This window comes from Anopheles merus, unplaced genomic scaffold (assembly GCF_017562075.2).
Source record: "Anopheles merus strain MAF unplaced genomic scaffold, AmerM5.1 LNR4000450, whole genome shotgun sequence".
Classification (NCBI taxonomy): domain Eukaryota; kingdom Metazoa; phylum Arthropoda; class Insecta; order Diptera; family Culicidae; genus Anopheles; species Anopheles merus.
The window spans coordinates 18,263-43,042 of NW_024428030.1; the positions used below are offsets into that span (position 1 = coordinate 18,263).

General features: G+C 50.1%; 1 pseudogene; it reads right to left on the reverse strand.

Annotated features, from left to right (window-relative positions):
* Window positions 1-254: 254 nt before the first annotated feature.
* Window positions 255-24,543, reverse strand: LOC121602430 (annotated as a pseudogene).
* Between the last annotated feature and the right edge of the window lie 237 nt (window positions 24,544-24,780).

Consider the following 24,780-nt stretch of genomic DNA (forward strand, 5'->3'; position numbering starts at 1 on the left):
ATCCAAAAATAATGGGTGCTTCATTGCTGTATGAATTATACGACAATTTTACTACCCACAAATGAATCCGTCCCAATATATTTCGATTCAGTTGTTGCGCCCTCCATTAACACCAGGATGTTTGATTGGCAAAAGACAGACACTAAACGGCATGCGTGAGACTATTTCGAGCATGTTTCTGAACGATCACGGACCAACAGAGATACTCCAGTTCATCTGATGCTGAAATCTAAGTTAAAACAACACCGCGAATGTTCGATTTATATAAAATGCAAATATATTTTCAAAATTGTAGAAAAATATAATCAATACAGCATATGATACGTAGTATAATGTGCATTTGTTCGCTTTTTTGTGATTGGTACAAAACGAAACAGTTTCTCCTAGAGCAAATCTATTATAATAAGCCGCGTTGAGCGTTTCAGCCGGCCCTGCATGGTTCACCCAAATAAGTACAATAAGCACACCAGCACAATTAATATTATTTATATTCATCATCATCATCATTGTTACCACCTTCCCGATTCTGCAGAGAAACTCTGCACCTACCTAATTTATGTGTGTGTGTGTGTGTGGGTTCATAATCTTAAAAAAACTAACTATCCTTTGCACCTAAATAAATCTGGCCCGTCTACTTGTAGTCGTCTTCAATCGTGATCATCTTCCCGCGCATTCCCCTATTCCCTTCGATCGCGCTGCTGCGCCTGGGCCATTGTGATGTACTGGCGCACTAGTCGTGAAATTTCGTGCGCCTGCTCGGTCTGCACACGGATGACGCGCTGCTGAAGCAGATTGCCCACCTTCATGTCGAGAAACAGTGCACCATCCTCTGAACGTACCTGTGATTGGTGGGGTGGGAAAACAACGGAAACAATTAATTCATGATCTCGCAATTCCATTAGAGAGCGTGATGGTGATCTTGACTTACCTTTCGCGTTGAAATCACCTCATTAAATGGCCAGTGCTGCATCGTTTCGTGCGTGTTGGGATCGAGGAACAGCACGCCGCGCCGGTTGAGGGCAAGGATGAGTTCGCGCCACATCGGGCTCGGCTCCTCCATCGGGTTCTCGTCCGCCCAGACGCGCTTCACCGCGAAGAAGCTGCTGCCGAACAGTGGCCACGAGGAGAGTACGTTCAGAAACTGTGCCTTCACCTGGATCGGGCTCAGCCCGGCCACGGACGGCCAGGCCGACTGCACCAACGCCACCCACTGGGCCGGGCGCAGCTCGCGCAACGACAGGGCCGGCTTCGGCAGCAGGAACTTGATCTCCTTCATCGCCGGCAGGTGGTTCAGGTCGGCGGCACGGTGCAGGATCGCGGCAATGCGCGCCATATCGCGCACGTAGTCCGGGCTGGGAGCGCCCCCATTCGGCAGCTCGAGCAGCAAACCCTCCAGATAGTCGGGCGCCACCTGATTGAACAGCACCTCGATGTAGAGCGGTGTCGGTGCCGGGTCGCGCTTCAGCGCAAAGTGCCACACCGACCGGCAGAAGATTAGATAGAACGGTTGGCCCGATTTCAGCAGCTCGGTCGTCACGTCCAGTATGTATTCGTCGGCAGCGAGCGGCATGGTAAAGGCGTCACCCTGCACGATGCAGTAGAGCGAGAACTCCTGCTGCTCCGCCGGCGATTCGATACCGAGCAGCGAGCACAGCTCGGCGATAACGTCACCCACGACCGTGGAGCAGCGCGTGTTGACGATACGTTCCGCGCCACCAGGCAGGCGGTAAATTTGTCGCCGGGCAGACCTGTAACATTAGGAGGAATGAGCTTCACTGTGGAAGGGACATCTGATGGAGGGCACTTACCTGCCCGCAGAAACGGCGGTAACTTCCTCGACACTCGGCACGTTCTTGCGCCCACCGCAGCGCGCCGTTTTGCGCAGGTTGGTCAAACAGACGGCTGCCGTACCGTGGCACGGTCGCCGACGGTCCGACGCAGCCGAGGTCAGATGCTCGATCAGGTAGGGCCGCAGCGCGTCCGAGCAGCCAAAGTACGCGGCCAGTATGCTGAGCAGGCGCCAGGCACGCTGGGCCGAATCCGGACAGGCCGATCGGTTTGCCGTCGTTTGCTTCATCAGCTGACAGTACACCTCGTCGCGCAGGGCCAGATGCTTGTGGCAGTGCTGTGAAGGAAAGATTAGGGGGTTTAAAAATAATCGCCCATAAGCGAGAAGTGCGACCGGCACTTACCATCAGCACCGTGTAGACGCATTTCACTTCGGACAGTTCCGGATCGACTGCCAGATCGCCGCAGTAGCGCAGCACGCAGTCGAAACATTCCAGCGCGAGCGGCGTCAGGTCGGCCGGCAGTCGCAGCAGCGGAGCCCGCAGCGGGTAGCCCTGCCATTTCACCAGATCGGCATGCTGATTCCTCATGGCCCGTTTGTCCGAACGGTTGGATTTGAACTCGTCACTGTGAAGCAAAGCGCAAAGCGTTAGTTCCGTTCGATTGTCGTCGCCGTAATGACCGACCGGCCCACCGATCCACCACTATCGATTCACGTTCGAGCGAGCCGTGTTACGCTGGGCGGACCTGGTCATACTTACTCGGTACGGAAGTGTTGCATCGCAAACTGCAGCAGCGAATGCTTGGTCAGCGATGTCTGCGTCGGGGACGAATCGTTCTCGTGGTGGCCGCCGGCCACAATGTGCATATCGCTGTAGTTGCCGTTGCCGTTACCCATCGGTGAGCCTTTGTGGTTAACGATCATGCCGCTACCGGTACCGCCGCCACTGCCGGCCCGGCCCGCCATGCCCCCGTCGGTCGGGCTGCGCTCCCCACCGTATGGTGAGTTGTGTTGCGACTGTTGTTGTTGTTGCAGCTGCTGTTGCGACTGCTGCTGTCCATTGATGCCGTGCTTCATACCGCCATGCAGACGGCCCTCGTTTCCGTATCCGCCCATCATCGTTGGCGGAGGGGACGAGTCCGCCAACCCACCGTGATCGATGTGCATATCCTCGAACTCATCCATCAGCTGCTGCTGCTGCTGCTGATGGTGCAAGTGATGGAGATGGTGCGGCGACTGGTGCTGCCCCGGATGGCCACCCATCATGTGGTGCAGATGGTGGCCCTTGTCGGTCGGCGACATTTGGTTCGGCGAGCCGGGGCTGTTCACGTTGGACGTTTCCAGCCGCTCGAGCGGCACATTCAGGGTGGCCGCGGCCGCCCGCACACCGGACGAGATGGTGGAGCCCTTCGACTGGGTCTGCAATGGCAGTGGGACACAGGGAGAAGGGAAAAGCGTTAAGCGAGCGTGATCAGCGATGATGATTGTACGTAAAAGTTTTGAAATTGGTGTACGACCGCCCCTTCCCTGCCCGTAATCAATTTGAGCGGAATGAAGAGCAAAGATGCATATGGGTTGGCAGGCGGTTTGGCAACGTAAAACGTAAGCTTCCGTGAACGTGTTATTAAATTTAGAAAGCCGGCTCGGAACCTGCGCGTCGTTTCGATGTGCGGTATGCGCTGCTTTCTTCATAATTGTTGAGGGGGCCAAATGTCAGAAACCTATGGTAAATACTACCTGTTTACACCCGAACTGCCCACTTTCACGACCCTACACAACTTGCACTGATGAACTGTTGCGTGTAAAACGTTTTATGTTTTGTTTTATACGGACATTAGCTGTGTGTCTTTCAACGCAACAATTAGAGCAGCTTTTTTGATGGTACAAATTTAAATCGTAACAATCGTAACTCACTTCCCACCCTCCAAACATGCAAACATGCACATTTGTTAATGTTTTTGTCACATTACGCCACGGTGTCGTCTTTACCCATAAAAAACAAACAACCTCAGGGTAGGCAATGTAACACGCCTCTAGCAGTTTGGTATCGTTCCAAGCAGGGCTTCCGCTTGCCGGACGGCGTATAAAGTTTCCGCTCCATTTGTCAGATTACATCAAACGTGCGAAGTTATGCAAATGTGGCGTAGCTAATGGTGCATATCCCGCCCGTTTTGTGGAATGAAAAATGGAGCGCATTGGACAGTGGAAAGGTTAATCAGAAATCCGACATAATTCATCGAACGGGATAGTGCAACCTTGCTACACCGGTACCAGTTGTGTTAATAAAAATCCGTTACCGGCTGCATGCTTGTGCCGCAGAGTAAGCGGCTGGATGGTATTTGTAAGTTCACTTATATTACATTGAATAAAGATAAATAAGATTTAGGTTTAGGATAAATTAGAGCTTGAAATACAATTCTTATCCAGTGGCTGATTGGTTTAGCCGTAGCAGGATCTACTCAGCACGGCAGTATATCGGAAGCTCATACCATTTGAGCTCGCGAAGAACAATATGCTAGGTCGTAGGTTCAAATTTTAATACCATTTTTTGACATTTAATTGTAAAAAATTTCTGTATAATATCTGCATATCTGTAAAATGTCAGTGACACACACTGAAAGGTACATTGAAACATTTAATGCTGCATTATCCTAACTTCAAGTACTTTTCTGTAATAATTATTGCAGATCATTCAATCAAATAACAAAAGCAATGAGAACAAAACTGCCCAAAACAGGACAAGGCTGGGCAGACAAATACAATATTACAGACAGTAAAAGTTATCTCATTATGAAAATTCTATACAGCTGTACCATCAATTTATTGATCAACTGTATAAAGCGTTTGGAAAATGGTGTTCCCGTACAGAGAGCAAATTAAATGTAGTGTATATTGTTATAGTGTTAAACGTATGAACCATGACACAGCTTTATACGTTTAATGATTCGCTCGAAACAATACTAGCAAAAGACATATGTTGGGCTATTCTATCTGAATATTGGTAAAATTGTCAGTTTAATTAATAACCAATTCCTTCTTCATACAGGACTAGACAAAACAAATGATTGATCTTTTATGAATAATAGAGCGCAACCCAACAGGCACACTCATTTCTACAATCAAGCTCCTCAAGGAATACCTTAACAAATAATTATCAAAATTTTGTTGTGCAAAAATGCATTTAAAAAAACTGAAGCAAACGGAAATTGAATTAAAACATGCTTGAAGGGACGATGGTACACCTATAATCCTCTGTTGAGCCACTGGATTCGTAAACATTAATGTATCAATTATCAAGCGTCGTCTTCATCGTTAGTTCAATTGTTTTTAAATAGTTGGACTAACTTGAAAGAAAATATTAGGTGCCAGTCTAAAAGTTGAAATTCCGAATTGATATTGATATTTAGAGTGGCACTGATTACAAATAACATCAAGGTATGAAGAATGATGCAATGCAATACACAAAGTAACGAACAATCATTTGTTTGCTTATATTTCATCGGAAAATTATGTTTTCAAACGATCGGAAGATATTTTGAGCTAACGACCATTACTCGGAGCTAGATTCCAAGTTGATCGAAATCGCAAATGAATCAAAACGAATAAGTTGTCGCCTGGAGAGTTTGCCAGCCACTGATGCGCATGGATTAATCTAAAATAATCAATTACAGATCCATCTGCAGTGTACCTTTACCCCCATCCTCGATCATCCTCTTTCAATTCTGCCAAAGCTACTCCGTTTCGTAAGCCCGACTGCACAGACAGGCGCAACAGACAATGCAATATTTGACTTGGCCATTAATTTTCACGCGTGTGTCGCATCGCCGGGGGAAAGTAAACAGTTTGTGAAACCCACAAAATTGTGCTTCGCAACGGAAAACAACCGACGGCGTGTATCGATGCGCAGAAAGAGACAAAGAGAGCGAGAGAGAGAGAAAGAGAGAGAGAGAGAGAGAGAGAGAGAGAGAGAGAGAGAGAGAGAGAGAGAGAGAGAGAGAGAGAGGATGGTTAACGACAAACGAAAAAAAACCCTCCAAAGCAGCAGTGAAAATGGCCAGCCGGTGAAAAGCGTTTTATAACATGCAGGCGGGTTTCGGATCACGATGATGAGCTTCGTCCTCTGCTCTGACGGGATGGCCAGCAGGGGCGGTCAGTGAGTGGAAAACAGAGAGGTTCGGGTGCAGCAATATTGCGGGCGACATCGGGAAAAACGAATGAATTTATCAAGCCAGCCAGCTCGATTCGCTTTGCCTAGTTTTTGCAGGCGCTTTGCCCGTTTGCCTCACTCGCTTGTTATGCCATTAGCGTTCGAATGGTGTGTTTGGCGGTCGGTTTACGATCACCCTTTTTTCACTGATTATCACCGAACCAGATGGGACGAGTGGTTTCACGCGGGAGGGTTTGATGGTTTATCATTTTTCTGTAATTTTTCTTCTTATATTTAATTTTTTTTGGTTTTGTTTTACTGTTGCTTCGGTAATTTATGGTAGAAAGAGTCATGTTTGTTGCGCGTCTTCGCTCGCACCGCAAACGCAACCACACAATCACTGCAAACCGAGGGTAAACAGACCATTTCGAATGTGCTATTAGTATGAGGGGGCGCATAAATAAATAAGATTTCTTTTACCCCGGGCGGGCACCAAACTTTCCAAATGTCTTTTTCCTTTTGGTTGGTGTTGTTAATGGACTCGCTGACGCTGGCTAAAGTTACTGCTTACAGTAAGCGATCGCCATGTCCATCTGCCGGCACACGGCACGGGTACGTAAGAGCATAGCTAAACAAGTCGGCAAGATACAGGATGATGACAGTTTCGGTACGGCACTGGTTTGGATCGGCTACCTTTCCCTTCCAACATTAGAGCAACCGTTGCATCATACTACCGTTTTCGATAAAATCACATCAACCTTAGCGTAATATTTGAATTACTTCTTTGCTCGTGGCCCATCCAACGCCCCCGGGGGATGATGGTAAAAGCTTGTATAAGCGAAACAAACGAACTCATCACTCGCTCTCCAAAGCCAATTGATGCGTATTCCGTTCGCTTGCCATTCAACCTTATTTCCCGATATTCCCCCTAATTAACGATTGATATCTATCGGGCACATGCAACACATTGGCCCGGAAAAATAAGCCACAACACGATTGCTGGCCGCGTATTGCTCGTATTGTGTTCAAACCACTCCCGTTGCTACGCGGAGGCGAGGGGGGAGGTTTTTTAAAAGCAAGCTAATTTATGCACACACAAAAAGCCTTCCCATCCCATTCCCCACGTTCTGTTCGCTTTCCACCTTCGCTGAATGATAAGGTTTGCTGCCTGGTGCAGCATTGAGGTCGAGCGATTGAGTTATTTTTTGTTTGCTCTACCTCTGCTTGCTCCGCTGCCGGAATTCAATTGAGTTTCACCTGTTTAACGGCAGATGATTTGGTTAAAATTTACATCTTCTTGTTGGGAAGCGATCGGGAAGCGATCGGGATGGGAATGTTCCACCGCTCCTCACCGCCTCCAAAACGGTATTACTACACCCCGTTTTATAGGGAAGTGGACCGATCGGTTCCAACGGCAACGAACCAATCATCGAGCCCGATCGAGTGCTTTCTTTAAAATTCGAGGTTTTTTTTTTGGTCTGTTTTCCCGCCCGGGCACGGGCAGCGAAACAAAAGAATTTCCCAAAATAGCAGCCGCATACCGGATCGCGAGCGAATGAAGACGTATCGAGAAGGTATTTGGTACGAAGCAAGCAAATAAAAACTGCGCAAAAGGTGCATTAACCGCAGAATCGATTACGCATTTTTTTGTTTGTGCTCCTCACTATTTCCTCCTTCTCTTGTGTTATTGTGTTTTTCTTTTAAAATTATTTGTTGTTTGATCGAGCAATCAAACAACGTGCAAACGGTGAGTGGCGCACGGTGGCGTGTGTTTGCATGCTCCCGCGTTTCCCACAACACAACACGCATTCGGCATGGGCTCGTCACAGTTCTGCCGCAGCCGCAAGGGCAATTTGCCCCACTAGAGGGAAGAGGAAATTGCACACCGACAACAACAGCTCCAACGGGAAGACAAAGAAGCAACAGAAAAAGAAAAAATAAGGAAAACCATATGCCCGGGAAACTCGAATTGTTGTATAATGCGCGCCCGTAGGGGAAGGCAGGGCAAAATAGCACTGTTAAGCAGTTTAATGAATATGCCTTTGAATTTTCCATAAAACACAATTATTCTTACATTATTACAGAGTTTTTCCGAGTCAATTTAGAATGTCAACAACATTTTTCTTTGCTTGCAATATGTTTTTCAACAGCTGGCAAATGTTGTATTTACAGAACACTCATTGTTAAGTTCTTCTATATGATTTTTAACACACTTCAAGGTGAATTGAGTTTAACAGTTCTTTGTGATGTGTTGAAAATCATGTGTAAGAACTGAAACCTTAATGTAATGCGAATACAATGTATGACAGCTGTTGAAAATCATCGGATAGGCGTTTAATAATGATGTGCACATTCATGAATATGACTTGGAAAACCCTGTATATGTGTGGATTAAAACATGAAACATGATCAGCACATGAACATGAACATGCAAATAAATGAAAACAAAATTCAATAAAAGTTTATGTTTTGCTGCTATTTGACAGGTGGAGCAAAATAGGCATAGCTCTGAGCCAAAGTGGACATATGTAAACAACTCGTGAAACGTCAAAACACTGGCGCAATATGGGCCACAACAACAGCATTTACGTGATGGTCAAAGCATTTGCGCAAGTTTCGAAAGTTTCGTTCTTCCTATCTTTTGCGTTACTGTTCACGAAAGCCCTTCAACATTTTCAAAAATATATTTTTCAAATTAAAACACTATTTACACATTTCAACCTACGAAATTGAATGTTTTGAAGTTGTGCCAGTGAGTATTATTGTGTGGACAAATACAACACCATAGCCTAACCAAGCATGTCAAAAGCGTTTGCCCATTTTGCATGACTGTCCATTCTGCTCAATGTGAAGCATTTTTATATATTTTTTTTGTTATATTAATAAAAATACGCATTGAATTACCATGCTTTCTTTAGACAAATTGTATAGAAATATCATATCTTTAAAATACACCATGTCAATCTTCAACGCATCCCTGTGACCATTATTTTGTATTTTGCTTGGTTATTTTTTAATTCCGGGTTATACAACTTAAATGGTGTTCATAGAACACTCCCAGTAAATACATTTTGAGCCTTGGAATGTATCCTTTATGTGAAATAATTGTTAAATCAAGGGTGCCCATTTTGCCCCGCATGCTCATTTTGCCCCGTTTACCCTTACACACGAAACGCAAGCGCGCGTGCGACCTCCATCAGCAGCACTTTGCGCACGGCGTTCAATCGAACAATTCGGACCTAAACGAACTGCACCAGTGGCGTGCCGTGGACATTATCGATCGAGCAGAGGAGAAATCTCGCTCATCTCGAGCGATTGGAAAATGGGGATGTGTTTGAGAGCAAAAAAATAAAAACACACAAACACACACGCACATTGTTGCACTGAGAAAGCGATGGGGGGATGGGTGATGTGAGCGTTTACCACCGCGGTGTGGCGACGGTCCGGTTCGACTATTTGCCCTGCAGCAGCCCTCCCTCGTCCAAGCTGGACTGGAAATGGAAAATTAATGATCGATTCGCCTGCAATGCCAATACGCCAACCGGTAAGCGCAAAAGGCGGAAGGCAACAGAGACGGGGTAGAGAAAAGAAATCAACCGATTTATGATCTGCTTTTCTGCCCTCAACCCGCAAACCCCTCCCTCCCCTTCACCCCTTTGGTTGGCAAACTGGTGCCATCAACTAGAGATCGCCCAGCTGTACGCAATGAACACGCAAACGGCAGACTTGTTGTGACTTGCGCGTCTTTCCCATGCGTGCGCAAGCGTCACGCATGCGGTTTGTGCTCTGGACCGAGCTGGACAGAAGCGGGAAGGTTGATGGGGAAGGATGGTGGACCGGTGGCAATGTTACCTCTGCCGCTTCGCGCAACGTTTCGAACCGGGCCAGAATCTCCTTCACCGACACTTTCGGCTCGATCGGCTCCTCGATGATCGTCTCCATGCGCCCGACCGATCCGGAACTGGCAATACTGTTCCGGCGGTTCTTCAGCGAGCCGGAGAGGGAACCGGTGCTGGTGAGGGTGTTGCTGCCACTGCTGCTTCCACTGCTGCTTCCACTGCTGCTGCTGCTACTTCCGTTGACATTGTGGCACTGTTGGAAATCGTGTCCCCCGGCGGGTGGTGGGACGTTGTGGCGGGCGCACTGCCACCGCCCGGCGACGACGGGCAGGATGAGAGCGGCGAGACGGCACTGTACTGATGATGCCCCAGCAGCATGGCCGCCGGTGTGGTGGGTGACGTTTTGCGACTGCCGTGCCCCGTCGCCCCCGGTCCGCTCGCCTCATCCGCCACCATGATGTCGGGCTCGGCGGAGCGGCAGCTGCCTTCCTCGCCGTCGTGCCGCCTCCGGTAGCCGCAGTTGGTGTACTCGCACTGTTCGTGCGATTTCTCCAGAAACGCCTTTATCACCGGACCGTCCAGCGGCTGCACGTTTTTCACATCGTCCAGATCGCTGCGCCGGTGCACGTCGACGCGTATCTGCCCCGTGATGCGCCCGATCTCGGCGATCGAGTCCGAGTCGGACAGCCGCTCCAGGTCGTCGTCGTCGCCCCGGTCGTCCAGGTCGGAGCCGGCCTGGTCCGACGCCTCGATCAGGCTGTCGATCGAGGGCGATCGGTTGAGGCTGGAGGTGGCCGAGGGCCGTCCCATCTGGCGCCTGTCGGCCGATCCCGATGCCGATCCACCACGTGATCGGGAACTTTGCGCCATTTCACTGGCGACCCCCCCATCGTGCGGACCCGTTCGACCGCCGATTGGGCTGGGCGTGGGGATGCCGTCGTAGCATTTGTACGAACTTTGCAGCGACTCGAGCCCACCTCGCCGATCGTCCAGAAGGCTCATGGTGGCGCTCACCGACTCACTCACTTCTTTTTGGGTACGAATTTTCCCGAGGGCCGCTAATCACACCGAAATTCTGAGATGGGGACTTTCACATATCACAACAAAAACAGCAGCCACCATTACACCGTCTCCCAGGGCAGACCGTGTTAATCTCTTTCGTCACTCGCCGCTCCTATCGATTTTTCCCGGTTCGTGCTCTCCCGTAGCATCAGCAGCCCAGGAAAGGGGGGGGGGGGGGACCAAAGAGCGGCCAATTTGTGGCAATTCAAAAGCTAACTGTTAATCCTGCTTCGTTTGCACTTGCTGCGTGTTTCTTTAAGCCACACTTCACACTTTTGCCTTCACACACACTGCCCCGTACACGCTAACGATCTCGGCCTGCTGCCTTCACGGACACTCAAATCAAAAACAATTCCTCGCACTCAGTTTGCCAATTCCGTTAGAAATAATGTAAGCCCAACGCTCAGCCGGACGCCGAGCAGAAGAATGCTAGCCTAATAACGGCAATCGCCAATGCAAATGCTTCACCCAGAAACCGTTTGCTGACTTTGCAGCACCTAGATTGGTCACCACCAGTACACTTTAGCACCTTGCACTATGCTGCATATTTCACACGACTGCACCACCGTGATCGTACAAAACTGCGGAAGCTTTTTAATTTCCTTTCCCCTTTCTGAGTATGTTTGGGCACTGCATTCAATCTAAGTTTGTTCAATTCCACCGCGGTTGGTGCGTGATACCCAGGCCCGGGGCTTGACCCAAATCCGTTACATCTTCCTTCCTTGCAGCAGCAGCAGCATCATCACTGTACGATCCACTATCGGGTACGCGCTTCGATCACTTCCGTCCACCGCACGATTTTCATCGTCGTCGTTTCACCAGATACCAGTTTTCCTTTTTGTGTGGCTTGCGTGCGAGTGTGTGTGTGTGTGTGTACACGTGTGTATGCGTCAGCCTAATCCGTGGAATGTTGAACGATCGCGGTCCGAATGTGAACTAACTGTTCGCGTTGAACGCCACCGCCGACGGACCCCGGCAGGTTTTCTGTGTATGTGTGTGTGTGTGTGTGTGCAAGAGCGGCCACCGTAAAATGAAGATCATAATAAAAAAGCAGCAAACCCCCTTTCCTTCCCTCAGGCCAGAAAATGGGAAAAAGAGCGCAATGCTTTCTGCTCCAAACGAGAAAGAAGTAGCGCCAAAGAGAGAGGGAGAGCGAGAGAGAGAGAGAGAGAGAGAGAGAGAGCGCGCGCGAGTCAGACAAATGTGTTTTTGCTCTCTTTGCTGCTGCGTTATGCTTTCGAAGCCTGTTTTAGGGGTTGTTGCAGCGACTACTTCGCGAACGTTTCCCTCCCCCGGACACTATTCCACCCCGAAGAAAACCCGAATGGAAAGTTATTGGACGGAGAGAACGTGCCAACCCGCGTAACGCTCTGCAACCTCCGCAATCTGCGTAAAAGCCTGTGCAAAATCTCACCCTAAACTCTCGACCACTCTCGGGCCCTGGAGCTGGTGGTGCTGCGCGGTTCGGTGGTATGGTGTCGAAAAAGCTTAAACGGTGGGCAGATTAAAAACAAAAATCCAACCGCCCCCTCTCGCCAATCCGCAACGACTTTACAACACCTACGCAACGGCACCCTTCGCGCACGTGCGCAGTCGTTCGCGCTCGCACGCGTGGATGAGGGCGGCGGATTGTCTTATCTTGGTGACGTTATCCGTCACGCGAAGCGGGCGTCGTTGGAGTGTGCGCACGATATTCGATCTGTGAGACGGCGGCACGGGGAGGCTGACCCCACCGGAACTGTTCCGGCCAAGTGTGGTAGGATCACGCTTTCAGGCGTTCAATTTCTTTTGAAGCTTCGAGAAAGTACAGCACACACACATGCAGTCCTTCTGGTGTGGCATCTTTCCAGAGTTTGCAGACTTATAAGCTTTGGTCCGAAGTGATCGGTACAGTTGATACTTTTCCCCGACTTTTCCTAAAGACTGAAGTATGGGGGTTCGTTTCTTTCACCGCTCAAGTCTCTCGCCTCGTTTTTAATATCTCACAGTCTCATCTCTTTTCTTTGCTTTGCCGATGCGGAGTTTTCCATCAGTCTTTGGTGGTGCTCTTTTTCACAAGTTTCCTTCGATATCTACGTTCGCTTCTGCTTGCCCACTGACACAATCTTTTCCATCTTTGATTGAAGAGTGAGTTGGGATTGGAGTATTTTCTCTCTCTCTCTCTCTCTCTCTCTCTCTCTCTCTCTCTCGTTTTTTCAACTGTCTCTGTATCTTCAGTATCATCTTCCACCTGCTTGCTGGCGCCTAGATCTTTCGATGGCTGTCCAGTTTGTTGTGAGCATATGTGCAACTACTGCAAGAAGTAGGAATGATTGATCGTTTGTTTTTTTTTTTTTTGCTGGTTAACTGAACTATACCCGTTAATGTATGAAAAGCATGCTGAGGATTTATGTGGCCATGCCACTGATAGCAATGCATGCTGAAGCATCCGAAAAGAGGAAGGTATGATTATTATTTATTTGATGATGATGAATGGTTTTAGATATTCAATATACCTACTCTAAAATATGAAAGTTTTTTTAATTAAATTTACAGACAAAAAGAGGATACGTTTGATTAAAGTTAATAGATGGACTTTAAAATCTGGTATTATTGCAAGCTTAGAAATACGACGAATATTTTTTTTAACGATAATCCAGAAAAATGGCCATAGAATTATCGAGCAACACAGATTGCGCTGGCGAGTTACTAACGATAACAAATTGTCCATCGGATGGCTTCAGACGTCATTCGGTGGCTTTCCATAACATGTTTTTATTACAGCATTAACGCTGCATCGCGGCAAAAGTGTCCGCCTGGCTAGTTGGTTACGCATCGTGCAGGCGGTGACAACACATCCGGATGCAGATAATTGCCAACTTTCTCACTTTTACTGCGCTGCCCCATGCATCCCACAGCACATATCATCGATTGATTTCTTCACAAGCCTCGCTTCGTTTTAAAAGCCCTCCCCCCGCTCTCTGCTCCGGGGGTTTGTTTGGTTTGTCTTCACTTCGTCCTTGCCTTTATTTTCTGCGCGGACTGGAATAATTTCAATGCGTCCGTTAATGAACTTCACGATCGCGTCAAGGTGAAACGAAGCCAATACATAACTTAATCGTCCACATGCATGGGAATTGCACGATGGCTGCGATGATCCAGCGCGATCGGCAACGCCACGCGACGAATGGCTCATTTGGAAGAAGGATGGGCAGAGCGAGAGTATTTAAAGATGATAATTCCACATGTATGATATAATCCTTCGCGGTCGGATGGAATAATTCCGGGCGTTATAGGAGACTTAAGGCGTGCATGTGCATGCAACTGCGTGGCACAAACTGCACTCAACTGGTATTGTTCCATAATTATTTGGTTAGGACTGCATTTCACACGCGGCTGCATTCGAAAGTATAGCGGCGAGCAGGGTGAAAATGTGGCAAAATGTGCATACTAATGTGAGGTAATTAGCTCGCTTCGTGATGCCAGGATAAGGATTGTGCTTTATGACAGATGAATAATTGGAAACTGTTGAATGGTTTCGCTTTTGTTCAACAAATTAAAGACAATGAGTATTGAACGTATCGGCTGTGCATCATTATCAGATGGTTGATTATTTTGCCTTAGGAGAATGTAATATTATAGATAAGCTTTAAAAGTGCGTTGGAGAAAATTGAGAGGTCTATCAACTAATAGTCATTTGCATAATAACACCTCCGGGCGACATTAAATTAAACTAATGAGGAAAAATACCTCTCAGTAGTGAAAATAATTTAGAGTTAGAATGGTTAGTAAATTATTTTATTCTTGTACTCTACAAGTCACGAATACCTGCCGCATCGACGCTTAGCTTTAAAGGATTTTTTTTTGTTCGGGAGGAACGGTGCAAAGTTTAAAATGATTTATCAAGATTCAATTCTTCAAAGAGCTACTCAAGTCTCAATTGATGTCATCTTCTTTGAATAAGTGGAGCGGACGTTAAGTTTAATTAATAAGAGTTTAATAACTCATCGATATTAATCAACAAAACGGTTAGTGACATCACTAACCATACCAATTCACAGTGAATGAATATGAGTTGCTACAAAGTGCTAAATCGCAAACTAATCCAAACAACTCTTCGTGATGATTTTATTCACTTCATACACCGCAAAGATATAATTCACTTAATTCAATAGTCTGCCGCATTATAAAACCAAAAAGCGATAACACTAAAGTAATTATATGGTAGTGGCAGAGCAAGAACGAATATTAGCCTTAGCTTTGAGCAAAAAAAAAAGATTATGTAGGATGTTGCACAAATATAAAACAATCCTTATATTGAAAATTACAAATATATCAGACTGTTGTATGGTGTCCTAGGGTTAAAATAATAGGTATGAAAAACTTTTTAAAGAAAAAAATTAAATATAAATATAATGGGAAAGAAAGTAAAAACAGGTTTAAAAAAAAATATAAATGATTGTAGAATTGACGAATGTTATCAACTTGCAAGTGTAAAACATGTTTGTAAATATTCGATGCCAACGCTATTATCCTGTTACGTGCTTGCACGAGACTAGTTTCGCTCTTTTTTATTTTATTTTATACAGCAGTTTTGATGTTTTGAGGTTATGTAATATATAAAAAAATTAACTTACGCAATAAATAAAACATTCACATGCAATCACAAAGTTTACCTTACGAATTGTGTAAATAATACACAGTAACCCGATTCCGTGGATCGTGACTTGTATGTATAAACAACAGAAGAGTCGTTCCAAACAAACCTTTTTTCTGTCAGCAATAACCCCAAACGAAGCAAAAACATAAAATAAATTTATCAAGCCTTACCTGACGGTACTCGGCGAGGTACGACTGTACCATCACCTGGATCGCGTTCGCCTTCGACGCGTGCATCACCAGCCGGGCGCCAGTTTTCAGCGTCAGCTGCAGCGTGAGCGGCCGCGGCAACGTGGTAACACTCTGTATGTCATCGAACGGAATGGCGCGCTGAATCGAAAGGAACTCGGGCTCCTTGCTTGCCAGATACACGCCCATATGCGAGACGGCCAGCAGCGTGCCCTCCTGGATCGAGGGCGATCCGTTCATCACGAACAGACGCGCAAAGTACAGCGGCCAGCCTCGGGCCATATCGAGCACGTGGCGCTTGACGATGGCACGCACGTGCTGCTTCGCGGTGCTGTGCCCGTTTGCCGTGATGCCGTGGCTGCTGAGCAGATTGACCGCCAGCCGTTTCTCCTGCGGCGATATTCGCATGCACGGCGTGACCCCGAATACGTCGGCCGTGATCTGGTTGAACAGCAGATCGAGTGCGGCCGGTGCCGTCACCGTTTCACTCGGCCGGAACACCTCCTTGCGGACGCGCAGCGTCCAGGTGACGCGGTTGTACGTCAGACAGGCGGCCGCCGGCGCCTTCAGCGACGGGTTCATCTGCACCGGCAGGACGGGTGCGGGCGGATCAGCCATCGCCCATCGTCCAGCTTCTCGCTGTACACCGAACCGTTCGTGGTGGCGGCCGACGATTTACGCTCCCGCTCCTGGACACTTTTCTGCACCATGTGCGTCTTGAAGGTGGCAATGCCCGAGCCCGGCGCGTTCGCGGAGTATTGTTTCTGCTGCTGCTGGTACTGATGCTGGTATTGCGACTGTTGTTGTTGCTGCTGCTGCTGGTGTTGTTGGTGGTGTTGTTGGTGGTGCTGCTGCTGGTGGTGGTGTGCTGCTGCTGCTTGTCCTTCGTGTAGGACGACGGATGGAACACATTGTTGCTTTCCTTCTCGCGCTGCAGCTGGGTCAGCTCGTAGTTGCGCTCACGGGCCTCCCGCTCCTTGTCGCCACGATCGCGATCGCGCGGATCGCTCGATGTGGACGACGGACCTTCGACTTCCGAGCGATCCCAGACCGATTCGGAGAAGTTCTCCCGATCACGAGAACGTGATCTTGACCGGGATCGCTCGCGTTCGATAATCATTTCCTTCTTGAAACCTGCAAAAAAAAAAGATATCGGACTCAATTAATTACTTACATCAGATGGAAATACTATATACACAGACTTGAAGGTCGCGTTCGACCGAGTTTATCGCTCAACACTCCTTGCTAAGCCTCAGCGTATGAGATTAACACAAGCGGTACTGTCATAACTCCTATTTTTTAAACAGGAAATTCTTCGTAAAAATTAATCGCTATGAGTCTTTCGAAAGCATGGTCATTTAGATGCTAGGGACCACAAGCCAGGTATATTTAAAGAATGTCGTGATCATTATAGACAGAAAATTTTGTGACCAAGTGAGCGACAAAGAATAGGGTGCTAAACAAAATGTCACCAAGCATGTGATTAGTCCAACAACTGTTTGAGTCTCACTTCCGATCATCTTGGTTGTGTACGTGAGTTGATTTGAGCTTCGTTTCAGTCATGAGTGTTGGTGACTGAAAGAGTGGCATTTGGCAGCACTGTTCACAGCCAGAAAAAATCATGATTATGCTTGCGCCGGCATTCAGTTAAGCTTGTCAGTCAGAGTATCGCGTTGGACTCAAGAATTCACATGTCGTGTTCAGCACACTTTGATTGTGTATCAGCAATGAGCATCGAGCTTCCACGGATATGTTCATTGTTTTCGTTTGTGAACATCTCGCGAGGCTCATGACATTATGCAGCACTTCTGATGATCATCAATTGAAAAATACGGTACATTTCCTAAATTCGTGAAAAACGTACTGTGAAATTCGACTGCAAGCTATGAGGCGCTTCACAAGGACGTCCGCCTGTTACGTTTGCATTAAAACAATTTTCATACTCACAAACTTTCTCTCGCATTATCAATCTATTCAGATTGTACGTTTTTAAACCTATGAGTTCCTGGAAAATTTTTGACACATCTATCATATACATCTATACATATCATATATATCTATATATTTTGACACAAATTTCGATCAACTCTAACCGTGATGACCAAAAAAGTAAGATAACTTTGTTTAGAAGCGTGCGCGATCAAACAACGGCACTCCGTAGCGTCCAAAACGAACTCCATGCGGCAGTTTGTGGACGTCGTATAAGCCTGTTTCTCCATCTACAATATCTTGGCACTATTAGACAGCAATCAGAGCACCGAATGAAAATCCGCTACCGAATGGCCGACGACCCTGAGCAACTTGAGGTTCCAAAGGAAGCTGAAATTGAAGTCCGAGAGACAAGTGGCAACATCGCGGCGTTAGTTTGGCCGCGAGGTCGGTGCAACCCGCCAAACAGTGAAATCAGATATGATCGCCAAACATATCAGGAAGTAAAAATCGGGTCCACAGGCTTCTTAGCGGCATGCAGTGACGCTAAACTCGATGCATTTTAGGTGAATTTCGACTGAACTTCCATAAGACACCCCAGTACGCGAACCGGTCCAAAATCCCCGAGCTGCGTTCCATCCAAAATTTCTGGACCAACATGTCAAACATACGGCCGGCGAATACTCTCAATCCGGCCCGAGAAGAACTTTGGTAGTTATTGGAATGAAGCAGAAATAAATTGTAAATTATAAGATAAGAAAAACGGGTATATTAATGTTTATCCACTGAGGAAGAAGGTTTCAACATTCGGTTTTAATAGTTCGATTAAGTTCGAAGAGTGAAGTAAGTTGTACATAGACACTTGTTTGGGAAGGTATCCGTGAAGATGGCATGTAGAAAGTGTTTCAGTAGTTGTTTCCTGAGAGCACTCTAAAGTCAGACTACCAATATTTTCGCGAATTTTCTGACTTTGGGGCTTTCTGGACAGTTCGAAAGCCATTAATTGGAAGACCACTTTCTTCACTTCATTGATGAGGATATTCTTTAGCTATGCTGCTACAAAAATCAGGTCGATATATTTAAAAAACATGAAAAACCAAGCCCTCAAAAAAGGTAAGAACTGTATGAGGTCAACTGTGGTGTTGGTAGTCGACTCCTTACGTCAACAAAATGGCCACATATCTAGCCAATATTTGACGATGTAAGATACATTTTGAAGTATAGTTATTAGTTATTACCATTGTCAAAATGCAGCATTTGTACTTCATGCGTTATTGTGTGAAGGCAATATGCGAAGTTTAAAGAAATGTCCAGGTAGCCTTAAAGATAGCAAATATCTGGAACAATTGAATGTGAATTATAAAATTTCCGAGTATGCACGACCGCCACTGAAGTAAAGAATGAATAAGTTCATGAATTTCATGAACTGTTTATTGGAGGCTACGAAAAAACATGTAAATAAGATTCTAGGTCCAAGAATAAGTCCTTAATGATTTTTGCCGATTGAAAGCACCCCCACCACCGCCTAACTGCGGCTCGCGAAAATATTTTGAACCGTAATCCAGCCCGCGACCCAAAACAAGTTTGCATCACTGCTCTACACCAACAAATTTGTCGCGAAAACTGGAGAGGAAGAGGTAAATCTTCACAACATGCCTCCACGCATGTCTCAGTTCGCCACGGCGAAAATTCCGGATAGCTCACGAAAGGCTGCTCGCATGGTCGTAGATTTATTTTTGCAAGAAAGCTTAAATAATTACCTTGCTCGTGGAAAGAAATGATCTCTCTTAGTTTTGTTTTGCCTACCTCCGGCTGATTTTTTTAATGCAAACGTTATATTGCGTAACGTGCAAGAAGTCATATTAGACAGGATGAGCAAAGACCATAAAATGCTAGGTTTCGTTAACCGTCACTCAACTACCGCAATTGATCGTCAATGGCTAAAGTCCCTTAACCTTGTGTCATTAAAGACAATATCCTCGCTTGTTAGAAAACAAACAAAAAACCTGGAGCTATGCTCCGTATCACATATGGTGCTTAATGTCGGGAATATAATCATTAAAATATCGTCGCAGGATTGCCCTGCGTATATTTATGGCAAAACTGTTTTCGGATACTATTGACCCCTCCAGATTTGCTGACCAGACTTAGTATCAATTACCAACTAGGACTAAGATGTCTTAGTATCTTAAATCTTAGGTCTTCTTCTTCTTCTTTTTTGGCTCAACAACGATGCCGGTCAAGGCCTGCCAACTCACTTGTGGGGTTGGCTTTCAGTGACTTATTGATTTCCCTCCATAGCAGGATAGTCAGTCCTACGTATGGCGGCACGGTCTATTTGGGGCTTGAACCCATGACGGGCATGTTGTTAAGTCGTACGAGTTGACGACTGTACCATGAGACCGGCTAAAAATTCTTAGGTATTGACTTTAAAAGGCGACAGTGTAGCTCTAATGAACATTTGTCGTCGATGTTTTTTAAAGTTTCAACCTGGTCTACTAGTAATTTGATTTCAATCGCGCCATTGATTCTTTGAAAATCACTTACTAGCTCTTTTTAATCATCGTGACGCCACCACTTGATAGGTGAAAACAGTTCATAAAGCTGTAAGAAGTGTTAAATATGTTCTTTTGTCGGAAATGAGTGAATGCTTACTTGTTTCGTAGACCAGATCCAGCTTGGCTGCCTCGGCACGACCCCACGAGTCCATGAAGCTATCCTTGGCACCGAACGTGTCCCGCTCCTGGCGCTGCACAAACGACGGAATCTCCGACTGGTTCTGCTGGTGCGCGTTCTGGGCGGCCATCATGTTGCCGTGGATCGGTGGTGGCGGAGCCGGTGGAGTAGACGTCGGCGGTCTGATCGGTGGTGGCGGTGCCGGCCCGGGTGGTGCTGGTGGCAAAACCTAAAATCAACCAAACAGGATCAGCACTTTCAGCTCTTCCTGAGTGCGCGCAACCGCACAACCACACTTACCGTGGGCCAGGCCGTTGCTGGGGCACCCTTTTTGCTTGCCTCCATCCGCTGCACCTGCGTCTTGACCGACGGCACCGCATCGCCACCGGGCGACTTGGCACCACCGGGCGGGTTCATGCCGCCGAGCTGCTGCTCCAGCATCATGCGCCGCGTGTCCTCCAGCTTGGCCGGCGTGCGCTCGGGCCGGTCCGATTTGGCACTGGACGAGCGGACCGAGTGGCCCGCGGTCACCTGCTCCAGCCGCTGGCGCATCTCGTTGCTCAGCTTCAGCTTGCCGACACTGTTCGGGGCGGGGCGATCGGCCCCGATGTCGAAGCTGCGCTTGGCCGTCCGTGCCGCACCGCCCGGCTGTTGGCCGCCGCCTCCCGCACCCTTGCCGCCCGCATCGGCCTCGCGTGCCGCCTGCTCCTGCAGCTTCTGGTCGATCTCGAACTCCTCCCACTCGACCCCGTTCGGGGAGCCGATCGGGGAGTCGAGGTTGCTGCTGCTGTGCTGCGACTGCGGCGTCGTTTTGCGATTGCTCTGGCGCGTCATCTTGAACTGGATGAACGTTTCCTCCGTTTCGGTGCTGGCGGTGACGCCTTGCGGCGGTGGCCAGCGCCATTTGCCGATGCGCACGGTTTTCGCCCGCCCGTACGGATCGAGGAAGGGGCGCACCTCGAACGGATCTTTCAGCTCGAGCGGTGGTGGGGCGGTGGCGGTGGTGGGGGTGGCGGTGGTATCAGATTGGACGAGGACGAGTCTTTGCGGTTTCGCAGCATGTCCGAGAAGGAGGTGGATGTGGCGGGCGGACCGATCGGGCGGTCGATCGAATCGTTGCGGCCGCCGGCCTTGGCGCTCATCTTGCGAATGGGCGAATGTTGCACGGAGGTGGGCGAGCCGGTGGCGCCGCCATGCTTCGGCGAGGCGGCACCCGGGTTGGCCGGCGGCGAGGAGGAGGATGGGCCAGCCCCGTCCTGCTGCGTGAGCAGCGTCTGCAGGGCCTGGTTTTGCGCCATCAACTGCTGCTGGATCTGGATGTTTTGAGCCATCGCGGACTGGAGGAAGGCGCGCTGCATTTGCTGCTGGTAGGCGGTGCTGTCCCACACGGGGCGGGATGGTAAACACCGGCATGACCACGTCCGGGCTGACCGAGCCCATCATGAGCAGCGATCCGGACGAGCTGACCGGCGGCGGTGACAGCGGCGCAATCGGGTTCGGCGCGCTCGGCGTGAACCCGTTCGAGGTGGCATTCTTCGCCTGGTGGGTGGTGCCACCCTGCGTAGCGCTTGCCAGCACGGCCGACTGCTCCAGGTCGGTCAGCGAGCGGTCGGTACGGACAGTGGCGAGCAGCTCGCTCACAAACTGCGCTCCACCCCGGATGCTTGCCGCCAGGGAGCGAGCGTCGGACAGCTCGTCGAGCGATCCGTCCAGCACGGGGCTGAACAGATCGTCCAGAAATTGGTCGACGTCGGATGCCTGCGACGGCACTCGCACGCGCGCACGTGACTCGCCAACGATGGTGCCTCACTCGTGTCCGACATGGCGGACGAGCGTACGCTAAACTCCGACTTCTCCGCGTACTTGAGCGAGTGTGAGCCGGACGAACGCTTGCCGGCGTACTGGGACTTGACGAAGCGCGGGTGCTGCTCCTTGAGCGGTGCGATCGTGTCCACCGAGCGGTACTTGTTGCCGATCCGGTTCTCGGCCAGCGTCAGCGTGAGCGAAGTTTCCGGCTCGTCCGCATCCGGTGCCAGCAGTGCGTTCGTCCGCCTCGCCCGCCAGATCGTCCAGAGAGCGCGACCGGCTCTTGTCCTCGTAGAAGGCACGCTCTTCCCGCAGCTTATGACGCGACAGCGATACATCGTGTGACGTCTTCCTGCCCGCGCTGGAGGGTTCCATGTGGTGGCGGGAGGCGGCACCACCACCGCCACCGTACTCGGCCGGCTCGTGCTTCTTCGTGCCGCTGCCGATCGCAACCGGTACGAGCTGTATCTCGTGCGAGCTGCGCTTCATCGACGGTGGCTCGGGCGGCGGCACCTGCGGCCGCTTGGGGCTGCTCGGCTCGGCCGCCGAGTCGTGCGTAACGGGGGCGGCACTCGGCGCACCACCCTTCCTGCCGCAGCGCAGTATATCGCTTCGCACGGCCGGGAAGGCGGGCGGTAGCTCCTTCTCCGCCACCAAATCGAGCACAAAGTCCAGCCCGCACGAGTCCGTCATCTGGTCCGACTCGTCGATCACCACCGTCCAGCCCAGGTTCGGTATGCCGAACGAGGAGATGGCAAGGGCGGCCGCCTCCTCGCACGTCGTCCACGAATCGACCGCCACCGTCTGCACACTGTTGTCGGGCAGGTTCAGTCCGAGCGCCGTGTCTGCCAGCCGAGACGAGGCGCGCCACTCGAGCCAGGCCGGGGGGAACAGCCGGCACGGTTCGTCTGGCCGGCGTTAGCGTTCGCAGCAACTTCTTCAAGATCTGCTCCTTTGTTTCGGGGGCGCATTGTCACGATGAACTTGATCAGTACTTGCTGAACGCCGAGCCCGGCTGGAACGCGGACAGACAGTGGGACATCAGCGTCCACAGCTTCTCGGCCGCGGCCTCGTCCGCCCGGTACACCTGGTTGCAAATCTGCACGAGTATTTCGTCCCGCAGCCCGCGCGACGACAGCCCCTTGTGGACGATGTAGTCCGCCAGGATTCTCTCCGATTCGCATCCATCGTCGCGTCCGTCGTCCAGCGGATCATGATCAGCTTGAAGATGGCGATCGCGTCCTTAAAGTCCTGGTCGCGGGCGGCTGCCCGCGCCAGGAACGGCGCGCTGATGATGTCACGGCGCGGTGCCAGCTTGACCCCGTTACAGTACACCGAGCTGAACTTGCCGAACGCGAACTGATCCAGGTCGGGCGGAAGATCGGCCGCCGACGGAGGCCCGGGCACGGTTCCGACCACCTTCACCAGATTGCGATCGCTCTGCTGGGCCGGACCAGTTCTCCGACTTGGAAAAGATGAACGCCAACTCGGCCGAATGTCGAGCGGTACGGCGGAACCGCGCTCCACCTGCTCCTTGGCCAGCCGCTGGCCGTCCGCTCCTTCTTGAGCCGTTCCGCCTCCCGGCGGCGCTTCAGTTCGTTCTTCAGCTTGGCGTACCGCTTGCGCTGCATGTGCCCCTTGTACAGGGCCTGATACTTGACCACGCCGTTCTTGATCGTGAGGTACCGGTTGCGGTCGCGGTACCCGCGCCAGTAGCGCTGGATCGTGACGGCACCGCGCACCTCGCGCTGCACCTTCTTGCGCGCCAGCATGCCGCGCACGGTGCGCTGGATCGTGACGGCCGCCAGCCGCAGCCGGTCGGCCCGGCTCGCCTCCAGCGTGCGGTGGAGGGCTTCGCGCAAGAATACGCGCGTTGCGCCCAGCTGGAAGTCGGGCCCCTCTCGGTCGTCGTGCCCGGCAGCTCGTCCAGCACGAAGCGGCACAGCTCCCGGTACGGGGTGCCCTTCGGCAGCGGCGTCCTCATCAGATGGCGGTACCGTTCGACAAAGTGCTGAAAGCGAAGGCGCACCGGATACCCGGACTGGCGGATTTTGATCGTGTCCAGCATGCCGAGATAGCGCAGCTGCTGCAGCACGCAGGGCATGTCCATGCGCAGGGCCTGCTTGTCGTTGTTCGGCTTGACGCAGCGCACGAACCAGGGTTGCATTTGGCCATCGACTGCAGTAGCTGCTGCAGCGAGTCGGAGAAGCGCGCCGCCACCGTCGGTGTGCGCGGTTTCATCGTGACAAAGCGCCCGTTCGAGCCCTTGGGCAGCGTCTTGCCCACATCCCGCTGGGCGCGCAACTGCTTGGTCATCTCGCCGACCAGCGGCTCCGTGCTGGAGCTCAGCAGCTCGATCACGTCCATGCGCAGCGCGTCCCGGTTCTTCTCGAGAAACCCGTCCACGCAGTACCACACCTGGCCGGCGTAGTGCGTGATGCCGAACTCTTGCGCGCCGACCCGCGGCCTCGAGTACAGCTCGTTCAGCGCGTGGTTGTAGTGGCACTTCTCGAGAAAGCTGGAATCGTTCGCGCGCGGAAAGTTAGACTCGTCGTCCAGCAGGTGGAAGATGCCGACCGGCTTCTTCGCGAGCAGATGGATCACCGGCAGGTTGTCCTCCCACCCAGGTCCAGGTTGTCCATTCGAGTCGCTCGCGCGCGTACTCCGCCTGCTCCAACTTGAACACGTGCTTGTTAAAGTACAGC